Source organism: Delphinapterus leucas, chromosome 20 (genome assembly GCF_059928025.1).
Source record: "Delphinapterus leucas isolate spDelLeu-1000000601 "Yukka" chromosome 20, BTC_Dleu_Yukka2, whole genome shotgun sequence".
NCBI lineage: Eukaryota > Metazoa > Chordata > Mammalia > Artiodactyla > Monodontidae > Delphinapterus > Delphinapterus leucas.
In genome coordinates this window covers 58,526,796-58,537,418 of record NC_143148.1, presented here as the reverse complement: position 1 = coordinate 58,537,418, position 10,623 = coordinate 58,526,796, and the positions used below count along the sequence as shown (strand labels likewise).

Genomic DNA, 10,623 nt, shown 5'->3' with positions numbered 1-10,623 from the left:
AGCAGGGAGGCCCCCACCTCTGCTTTGCACGTGCTCTCCCCTTTTTTGAAAACTGCTTTTCTCTTGTCATCAGAGAGACACAGTTGGAGCTTCTGTGTCAACGCAGATAGTGCCTGCCCTTAGATCCCGTCTCAACGCTGGAGTCACAGGCCAGGCTAAATTAAAAAAGCAAAACGTGTCTGACCCGATAGCTGACTTCATGTGCAGTGGAAAAAGCAAAAAATAAACACTGAGAGTTGATGACACCTGTACCATCTGTGGGCATGGTGCCCAGACAGGGCAAGAGCGAGGGAAGGGTCCACGCCCCTGCCCTGCACACAGGGCACCGGTGGGTCCCTGCAGCGGCCAGGAGCAGGTTCCACCGGAAGCTGTGGTCTGTACTGTAGAAACTGCCCTCCCCCGGCACCGTGGACCTCGGTGCGCAGGGCACACGACCTGTCACCCAAGCCTCCAAGTTCTCAGAGAACGCCCACCACCTGCTTCCATCTGCTTGTCTGAGAAGTGGCCCAGGGGGCAGCATCTCCCCATTTCATTTTTATCTTCGGTTTTTTCTTGCTCAGACGCTCTGCAGGATGAGTTTTGGAACTGGCTTTGGTCTGCACGGTAAGAAGTCACTGCAGTACTGATGGGATATGGTCACCTGGTGATCAGGGAGGGTTTTGCCCTAATTTCGTGGAGGAGGAAAGGGAGCGCTGAGGAGCCAGGCAGCAGCCCTTCCGCCCCTGCACTGTGGCCCCGGCTGCAGCTGCGGGGGCCGCTGCCTCCCTCCCGGCTGCCCCGTGACTAACCCTCCTGCCACGTCTTCCATGACTCTTTTGATGAATATTTGCTTGGCATCGACTTCGAATTGACACCCTCCTCTCTCATTTTTTACTCAACTTCATCATAAACAGTACAATTATTAGCGTGGGTTATGTCATTTTTTTTTCTTAAAATACATTATTATAAGTACAAACCAGTTAATACATTTCAGATGCGTCACCCACGCACCATGAAAGTGCCTCGAGGGCCACCGGGGAAGCATGTCCGTCTGGGAGCTGCTGGGCCAGCCGGCAGAGGGCTGGAGGCTGGGGTCCCTGGGCTGTGAGGTGACCTGCTCCTATCCTGCCTCCCCAAGGGACTATCCGTAGATACACTGTCAGACCTCTACCTGGAACACGATCGCCTGAGTGTGCTCAGCATTTTTGGGGCACACGCAGAAGAGAACCCAGACCCCCGACCCGTGCCCCCAGCCCCACGTGTGTCTCTACGTGTGAGCTCCACGAGGACAGGGGTCTGGGTCTGTCTTGCTCCCTGCTGTGTCCCCGGCACCTAGGACAGTGCCTGGCACGCACTAGGTCCTCGGTACGTATCAATGGAATATATGTGTGCGTGGGTGAAAGAGGGAGCTGGAGTTTCCCCCCACAGTCTGTTCCTCTCCAGCCTCCAGGCCTCACTGGGTTACCATGCAGTGTGGTTGTGTCACCCCTGCTCAGAGCATCCTAATGACTCTCTCCGGTTTTCACAGTGCTGTCGAACTGTGTCCCCCATGCTCTGCTCCGCCACACTCAGATTCACACGTTGAAGCCCTAACCCCAAATGTGGCAGTGTTCGCAGGTGTAATTCCAAGGTGATTAGGTTTAGGTCATGTTAAGAGGTTGAGGCCCTCGTGACGGGATCAGTGCCCTCACAGAAAGAGGAGGAGGACGCAGGGAGAAGGCCGTCGTCTGTAAACCAGGAAGAGAGATCTTACCATGGACCCAAACCTGCCGGCGCCTTGATCTCATGCTTCCGGCCTCCAGAGCCGTGAGAAGCGTGTCTGTGGTTTTGGTCCCCCAGTCTGCGGTACTTTGTCACGGCAGCCTGAGCTAAGACCACGACCTTACGATGGTCTTCAAGGCCCCAGCTCCTTCCACCTGTGAGCCGCACCTGTGCCCTCTCCTCCCTGCTGGACCGTCCGCGTTGCCTTGGATGTGCCAGGTTCTCGCCTGTCAGCGTTTCCGCAAGCTGCTCCCTCTGCAGGGACACTCTCCCTCTGTTTATCACCTGGCCGACTCCTTTGGGGCTCAGTTTACCCCTCACAGCCTGGGGACGCCCGTGCTGACCACCGTCTCCACCCGCTACCTTCCCCTGCACCCCACAGCACTGTGGGGTTGCCCCTTTGTATCAGCGGGACGGGCGAGTGACAACCCCAGAACCTAGGCGACGTCACACAACGAAGGTCTACTTCTCACTTGGGGTCCATGTTCAAAGAAATTCCTTGGGGCCTTGTTCCCCATCCCCAGTTAGGGACCCGGGTGGATGGAGGCTCCACTCTGGGCACAGCCAGGAGGAGAGAGAGTGTCGCGAACTCAGCCCTGCCCTAGCTGCCTCTGACCCAAAGTGCCAGGGGTCACTGCTCACGGCCCATTGGTCAGACCTAATCACCTGGCCCCAGCCTACCTGGGAGGGGGAAGAGAAATACACGAACTCCTCTGTGTGCTCAGGAAAGGAAAATACAACGGAATGGTCTCTGCCGTCACCCGTCATAGAATGTTCCTATTTAATTTCTGCTCATTCCCTGGGCCAGACTGAAGTTCCTCTGGTCCCTGGATTTCAGGTTTCTCCCCAGTTTTACCCTGGGCACATAGCATGGGGCCCTGCTGAGGGACCACGAAGGTTTGCGAAGGATCCGCGTGGAGCACAAGCCCAGTCAGGACCCACGGCCAGCTGCTCCCAGCGGACACCTGAGTCCCTGGGTGGTACCCTGGTTTCTCAAATGCCCTGCAGTGTGTGCCGACAGCAATCGGTCGTTTCTTCACCCGTCTACCCTCCGCTTCCACGTCACTGGCAAACGTCGAGGACCTATGGAAAATCCTAAACACACTCCGTCTGTCTTGTCTGTTTTCCATTTTGTGTTTGTGCTGTTTTTTGTACAATAAACAAGGTAAAAGCAAAGAGATAAACAGCGTGAGGTTTAAAGGGTTTTTAATGAATGAACAATACCTAACTGTTCCGAGAATGTGAATCCTTGGTTTACATTGATAGTTGGAAAACACAGCATTTGGACGGCAGCCAGTTTTCCAGGGTGAATAAACACCTCGAGAGGGACAAATATTTTTCACAGACCATCAGTGAAACAGAGGCTCAAATATTTAAAAGTAAATACATAAAAAGGGAAGAAATAAAGAAAAGAAAAGGCAAGCTGACCCTGCTGACCTTCAGTTTCCAAATGAGCTAAAAAACAAGTTTTTATAGTTATGTTTACTGCTTCCAAAGAAACAAAACCTTTTATTTTAACTCCTCTGTGCCACTGCTCCCAGAGTGAGTTTTTCTAAAATGTCACTCTTGAGATTGGACGAGGGTCTTCACTCTTTAGGCCTCAGTTTCCTCACCCGTGAAATGGAGATAATTGTAATTCCTCATTCACAGGGTAATTATGAGAACTAAAGAGGTTAATGTATGCAAAGGGCTTAGACCGGGGCCTGGCACCTGTGAGTTCCACATACGTGTGAGTCATCACCACCATCATCGCCGTCATCACCGTCACTGTCACCACTGACGTTATCGTCACCATCGCCATTATCACCACCTTATGATTATCATCACCAGTCTCATTACCAGCACCGCCGTCACCATCACCATCGTCACCCGTCTCACTACCATCATCATCGTCATTATCAACAGTTACAAACCGCGTTTGATGGAGGCAGTGAAAGTAGCTATCAGGGACCATCCCCCGGTTGATATCAGACAGTGACCATCCAGTGGGACGTAAGCGTGACTGTTGAGCATAGACCTAAAACATGAGTATATTGCTGTTCTCCTGGCTTCGCCCCAGTGAGGCACAGCACGCATGTCCACGCACTTCATACACCCACACACTCGACCCCTTTCTGAAAATCCTCTGTACTACTTCTGCTCCGCTGTGGGGATGGTGACATAAAGGCAGCTGCTAGGCTGGGCAGTTCTCAAGAACTCACGCAGTAGCAGAATGCTTCTTCTCGATCCACCGTTGCCAGGCTTGCAGAAGCACGTGCTCCAAACTGTCAGCAGTGGCCGCCCCCAGGAGCAGCACTAGAAATAGGGCGCCCGCAGGTCCCTAGTTTGTGCCTGGTTTCCCCCTGGTGTCATTACTCATAGCGCTCCAATTACGAAGTATATGATCACAACAATTTTAGTGATTTCTTCTCTTCTTTTTACTCATCTCTATTTTCTAAGCTTTCAACAGGAAACTCTTCTAATAAAGAGGAAACCAGTACAAGTGACAAAGCACTAGCTCAGGTGCCTCCTTCCCCAGAGAGGGTTCCCTGCTCCCCCAGCATGAATCATGCCAGGCAGCATCTTCTCCAGCCTCTTCGTGGCCAGCTGGCGTTAAATATTGGCTACCGAGCAGGAAGCTGGACAGCCCCACCCCCAGCTACTTGTGTCATGACGGTCCGACTAGTGATGGTGAGAAACTGAATCACTCCTATGGGAGGCATAACACGCAGAGGCCTTCTCCCAGGACGCGGTCCCATTTTCTGGGGAGTGTAAGGCAAGGCTTGCACAGGAGCACTTGGGCCGGCTCCGTCTGCTTGGTGCTTCTATCCGGTGATATCTCTCCACGTGGGAGCGGAAAGAAATGAACCCAGGAACCATGTCCAGGAATGAATCGCTGTGTCTGCAACTTTATACTCATTAGAGTTTTAATAAGCCCCTGCTTGTTTTTATAGGGATTTTTTTCCACCACCTTTGAACTACCTTAAAACAATAAAGTGCCCTCTTCACACAGGTTGGCCCAGTGGGAAGACTGACCTTATTTCGATTCTCCTACTGAGAGTGACGACTCAGCCTCAAGCGTCAGGGATGCCGTGATCGCATGAGACACGGAGTTCAGCCTCGGCAGTGACCCCTGGAAGAGGAAGCAACTGGACGTTTCCTCTGCACATTGTCTTGTGCAAAGATACAAGTAAGGGATATTTGTATTGGTTTGTTTTTTCTTCTTTGAATGGCAGAAAAACTTGCTAAGTTTAAGGAAAAATGGAGGAAAAAACCTGCATTATTAAGTTTTAATGGATAATCATGTGCAAACCAAAGACCCGTGTCTGCCCCGTGGCCGTGACCGTCCTCACACCGAAAGGCCTGAGCACACTTTGGGGGCACAGATTTCAGATAAGCCAGCTCTCGCGCTTAACACCCGAGGATGCTCCCCGTTACCTGAGCAGTGGCCCCCTACCTGGTGCACCTTGGCATCATCTGTGCGCTCGCTGTTCCCTGGAACGCTCTTCCCGTCTCTTCCCTGAGGTTTGGCTTCGGGAATTTCTAGAGACAGTGATCGTGCTAATCGTCCTGTGTGGTGCTCTGCTCATCCCCTGTTTTTCCTGCTTGTTTACTTGTTGACTTTCTGTTTTTTCCCACCTGGAGGGTAAACTCCATGAGGGCAGGGACTCATCATTGTAGTTTCGCTTCTGAATGAATGAATGATAGATTATAATGTACAGTGCTCCTGTTCTTAAAGGCACAGTGCTCCGTGCGTCGCAGGAGACCAGGCTGGGTGGTCTCCAAGTCCCCATCTGTTTTTTTGATCCCAACGGTCAGGTCCAAGTCTCATTTAAAACCTCCTTTCTCTCCTCCTGGATGGAATCCACAGTACCAGACTCAAATCCGCTTCCCTCAGAAAACCTCTCCTAGGCCTCTCCCCATGCCCTCTCTGATCCTGCATCCAGCGAGCAAGCGTACACTGAGCGCCAGCTGCACGCCTGCACCGCACTTGGCTGGAGGTTCAGCCGTGAACAGCATTGTCTCAGGCACGCAGGCTGGCCCCCGTGGAACAGAGCACAGATGCAAGGAGCGAGGGGCTCACGGAGCTTTGTGGGTTAGGAATCTTCCCTCCCATCACTGGCTCCTGTTCTAGACTGAGTTAGGGTCTTCTGAGTGCTACCCAAAGCATCCTGGTACTAATTTTCCCAAGCCATTTCTTTGTGTTTAAGACACTGTCCTTCATTCCAACTGGAAGCCTACAGAGCTGCTCCCAGGCCAGAAAGCTACTGTGTGGGGCTTTCTCTACTTCAGATAAAAGTCCTGCTGCCTGAATAGTCAACAGTTCCATCCAGCTCAAGGGAAAGGAAGATTGTTGAGACACAGCTGCCTTCAGAGGGGAGCTGACAAGCAGGTGGAAGGTAGATGTTTTGGAGGGAAGAGCCCAGTTAACAAGATGAGGGAGGAAACATCCGTGTTGTTATTTCTTCTTGGATTCATAGTCCATTTAACCAAGGGTGCTGACGGGGAGTATTTGGATAGAAATATTAGATGCTCCGAAATCAATGCCTAATACCCTGCCAGAGGGACCCAGCTTCTGACCATCGTGCACACTCATACCCACACACATACACACTCACACACACCTTTACAAGCTCTCACATACTCACACACATACCCCTACGCTCATTCATACGCTTATACAAACTCTTATGCGCACACACATGCACACACTGCAAGAGATATAATCGACCCGAGTCACCCCCCATCTTTTTTCAATTTCTAAAAAGCTACATTTACCAAAATAAGTGAAACATGTGAGGTATGGGATCCACCTTGTTGAAGGACTGGGTTTTATTGGTCAACTGGTAAATCAAAACACATGGAAAAGTGCTACATTTAGGAACATACTGCGACTGTATTACCCCCTCGTTTTACTGGTTCATCCCTAATCGGAACCAGCTGGCAATAAAGAAGCGAGTTCATGGGAATCCACCCTTTGTTGAAAGCGGGGCCGGGGGGATGCTGGAGGCCGATGAGCACGATGAAAACAGCTGTAATTGACTCACGAGGTCAGGCTCTGGGTAGAACTCGGGGACAGAGGTGACACTACAGCTGGTGCATAAAATGCCGGGCTCCCGGTTGCCTATAACTGTGTACAGAGGAGGCAGAGAGAAAGGCGCCATTTATGAGGCTCCTCTCACTGTCTGCTCCCGCTGACGTGACTCAGGCCTGCTCTAGAATCTCACAATTACTCTGGGATGCTTGTTGACATCAATCACCACAATGGTAATGATGGCACTCGTGATGGTGATTATGGTGATGATGGAGATGGAGATGGTGGTGACGGTGGCAGCAGTCAGAAACTTCAAACAGGCTCCACAAAGCATGTGGAGCATCTCCACATCAAAGCGCTGCAATGTTAATTATGTGAGCCTTGTAACCTTGACAACATTAATTGAACAACTTTCCATTTTCCTTGTGTTTTATCTGTTTTAAACACTTTTTCCCCCAAACAAGGAAACTGGCATCTGAATTCTAGAAATGGAACATACACACATGCCACCCCAACTCCCCTTCCTGTCACAAATCAGCTCAGTGGCTCCACCCTTTGGAAAATTGTGATGCATTAGGAGGGTCTGTGGGATATTTTTAGCACCTGACACCATCCCATTTCTTCCTCTCTCTGCAGTGTTGTGTGATGTGTACCTTGTTTAATCACCATACTTTAATTTTATAGACAGACTTTTTCATAAGTCTGCTAATATTTTGAGATCTGCAGAGGGCTCAGCATCAGAGTTGGGACTGTCCGCCTAGACCTGGGCCAGGGCACACTGTACACACGAGCTGCCCTTGCTCCTGGGCCCAGGGCAGGCCTTAGTGACACTCTCACACAGAATCTGAAGCCAGCGTCTCGTTTCTTCTCGACACAGGATGTCTGGGATTCAGTACCAATTGCTGGAAGTTGGTGAGATGAAATTGATCTGTTATCCCTGGAGATGTTGTAATAAAAATAACACCAGGTCTTTTCATTTCAAACTTAATCCCTTGGCTTCCACTGGCCCCAAAGTGAGAGTAAGGGGCTGAGTAGAGTGTGCACTGCGTTTCTAAATCGTGAACATAGAAAGATTTAACCATTTTCGTGGTCAACACTCTGCACCCTGCTCATTAAATCCATTTAGGAGAACTGCTGTTTGGAATCATACGATGGATTAACGTCTTGGCTGTAAAAAGGGTGAAGTCGTATGCACGGACAGGCCTTGAGGCCCCCGTGTCGGCCCTGCTCCCAGCTCCCAGCCGAGGAAAACACTGTCCCCAGAGCACCGCCCCTCCCTGGCATTGGCTACACACCACTTTGCCGTTGGAATGTAAGCTTCCTGAGGGCAGAGACTTAATCTGCCTCATTCCCTGCCCCCTTCCTTGCCTTGGACAGTGCCTGGTGTGTGGAAGATGCTCAGTATATTTATAGAGCCAGTGAATGAATGAATGGGACTTCCAGATTTCTGAGTCCTGGACAGAAGGGTGGGATTCTCTCAGGGAATTCGTCCCCCAGCAGTGCCCCCCGCCGGCCAACTCCTTGCATGTGGAGAGAACAGCAGGCGGGGAAGCCCCAGCCTGTATTTCCAATAAGAAATACGTGATTTTTCTCGTATTCACTTTTGTGACCAAGGGGAGCCCCTTCTGCTGAGTCACCCTGCTGGTGGGCGAGCAGCTTTGGAAACCAGTGCACTCAGTGACTACGGGATGCACTTCCCGTCACACGTGGGGCCTGCGTCCGTGAAGAGGAGACCTGAGGGGTTCACGAGCGAGTACCTGGGGTCTGATTTGCTCTCTTTGTGGCATTTTCCTCTCTGCTGGGCTGAGCTATGACCAGGTTGGAGCTCCTACCTCACGAGTCAGACCTCTTTGCTTTTCCCGGCTCCACCTTTGGCACAGTCTCTGGACCCGACTCCGTGCCAACCTGGAAAGGGGGGCACAGAGCTGTATGTGTCTTGGAGGCAACACGACAGGGGCGTAAGGGCCTCAGGGTTGCAGAGGGAAGAAAAAAGGCTCACTTGGGTGCAGACACGCCTCTGGCTGGTGAACAACCACACTGGACCTCTTTACAATCTACTTGGAAAGCCTTTCCAAGAGGCCTGAGAAGGAAGTTTCCTTGGTGTGTGTGATGGATTCCAAAGCTATGAACTTGCCTTGTTGAATGTTCTCTGAAGTGACATGGACTGTGTTCTCTCCATGAAAAGGACATGCTGGAGGATTTCCTTCGAAGGAATTCCTTAGAGGATTCAAGTTGGAGGGGGAAATTTAGAGGGAAAATGGGTTCCCCCCCAGGAATTCTAATGAATGAAAACCATCTTTCCCACACCCTCCAGTCCTACACGAGCTTGGAGAGCTATCACATGGATCACTACAAAGAACTCGGGCCATAATTCTGGAGTGAATTGCAGGACTGGGAGATTTTCCTTGCCTTCAGAAAAGACGCAGCCACTCTTCCCTTATCCCTGGGCTTCCCTCCAGATACACCATTTAATATTGTGTTCCTCACAGGGACTGTGGGACCATGGACCCAGCTCGTGAAGGCCCTCGGTGGGGAACGCAGGGCCATAGTGATGTTAGACACCATAAACCCAAGTCACGTTTTGAATGTCAAAAGGAGTCCTAATACCCAACTGCCTCCCCTACTTTCTTCCTAAGAGAACTCAGATTTTATGCCAAGGGGCAAGGTGCCCAGCTAAAAGACCACCGTGTCCAGCTTTCCTCCTCACCGTGGGGTCCAGTACCGCCCCCATCATCCCCGCCATTAACATTGGGGGGATGATGGAGCGTACGTACGCGGTGCTAAAGTAGCCTCCAGTCACCCTTCGGCACCAAAACTGGTGTAGGAGCACCCATGGCTCAGAGTGTCAGCAGTGGGGTCTGGGCTCAAATCCCAGCACAGCCAGGGTGTGGAGCTGAGGACAGATTACTCTCTGGGCTTCAGTTGTTCCCTGTCTGCAAGATGAGAGTAACCCCAGCTCCTAACATACGGGTACTGGGAAGGTTAGGTGATCAGAGGGTGATGGTGGTGATGACGATGATGGTCTTAGCACCACGACCATCGCTAGGGATAACAAAGCAACTTCATCTGTGGTTGCAAGGGTTGAATGTTTCCGGCAGTCAGATGATATGTTTTCCAGAGTGTGTCCTCACCCTAAATCGAGGAAGATGCTAAAGAGAAACCCATTGCCTGACTCTGATCAGTGTGGGTCCAGGAAGCAAATGAAAGGAGACGTCTGGTTGCTCTAGAAAGGAGTTGGGGCCACGGGAGCTGTGAGACATGCCAGTGCTCAGAGCTGTGGAGCCCCACCATCCACTTGGGTCGGTGCGTCTTACCCAGCACATGACACGCGTGCACCTGTCACCTGGCCATCCTTTCTCCTCAAACGCCCTTTGCCCTCTCTGCCAAATCACCCTCCAGGGTTAAAGTGGGTACAAGGGCATCAAGCTGTCACTCGTGTCTAGATGGTGTTTCATTCAATCCTCAAAATAAGTGTACAAAGTAGGCACTATTACCTCCATTTTACAGATGAGGAAAGTGAGGCTCAGAGAAGGGAATTCATTGCCCAAGGTCATCCAACGAATGATCAGTAGATGCTCCAGCCCCGTCTCCCCATGGGCTCCTTGAGGCACCTTAGGGTTCCTTGGAACCCAGTTTGAAAATCACAGCCCTAGCCACTCTCTCATGGGCCTTCCCAGTCGGCCGTGTGGTTATTTATATGACTTTGGTCGTCCTCTGTGGTCCTGAGGTGGTGAGGAGTGGACGGAATTCAGCGTGCACTGTACCCGGTGGGGCTCACCAGGTGCTCTGACAACAAGGCGTTTCCTTTCCTAAATCTGGAAATGGCTGGTCTCCCCGACAGGCGCACTCTTGCCCAGCCATGAATGCTG

General features: G+C 51.4%; 1 long non-coding RNA gene across 1 annotated transcript in view; it reads left to right on the top strand.

Annotated features, from left to right (window-relative positions):
• The first annotated feature begins 3,082 nt into the window (after positions 1 to 3,082).
• LOC149744721 (uncharacterized) overlaps positions 3,083 to 10,623 on the top strand; it is a 78,986-nt gene continuing 71,445 nt past the window's right edge. The window contains exon 1 of the long non-coding RNA XR_016391051.1: positions 3,083 to 4,909. This is a non-coding gene — a long non-coding RNA (uncharacterized LOC149744721). The remainder of the gene's footprint in view (positions 4,910 to 10,623) is intronic.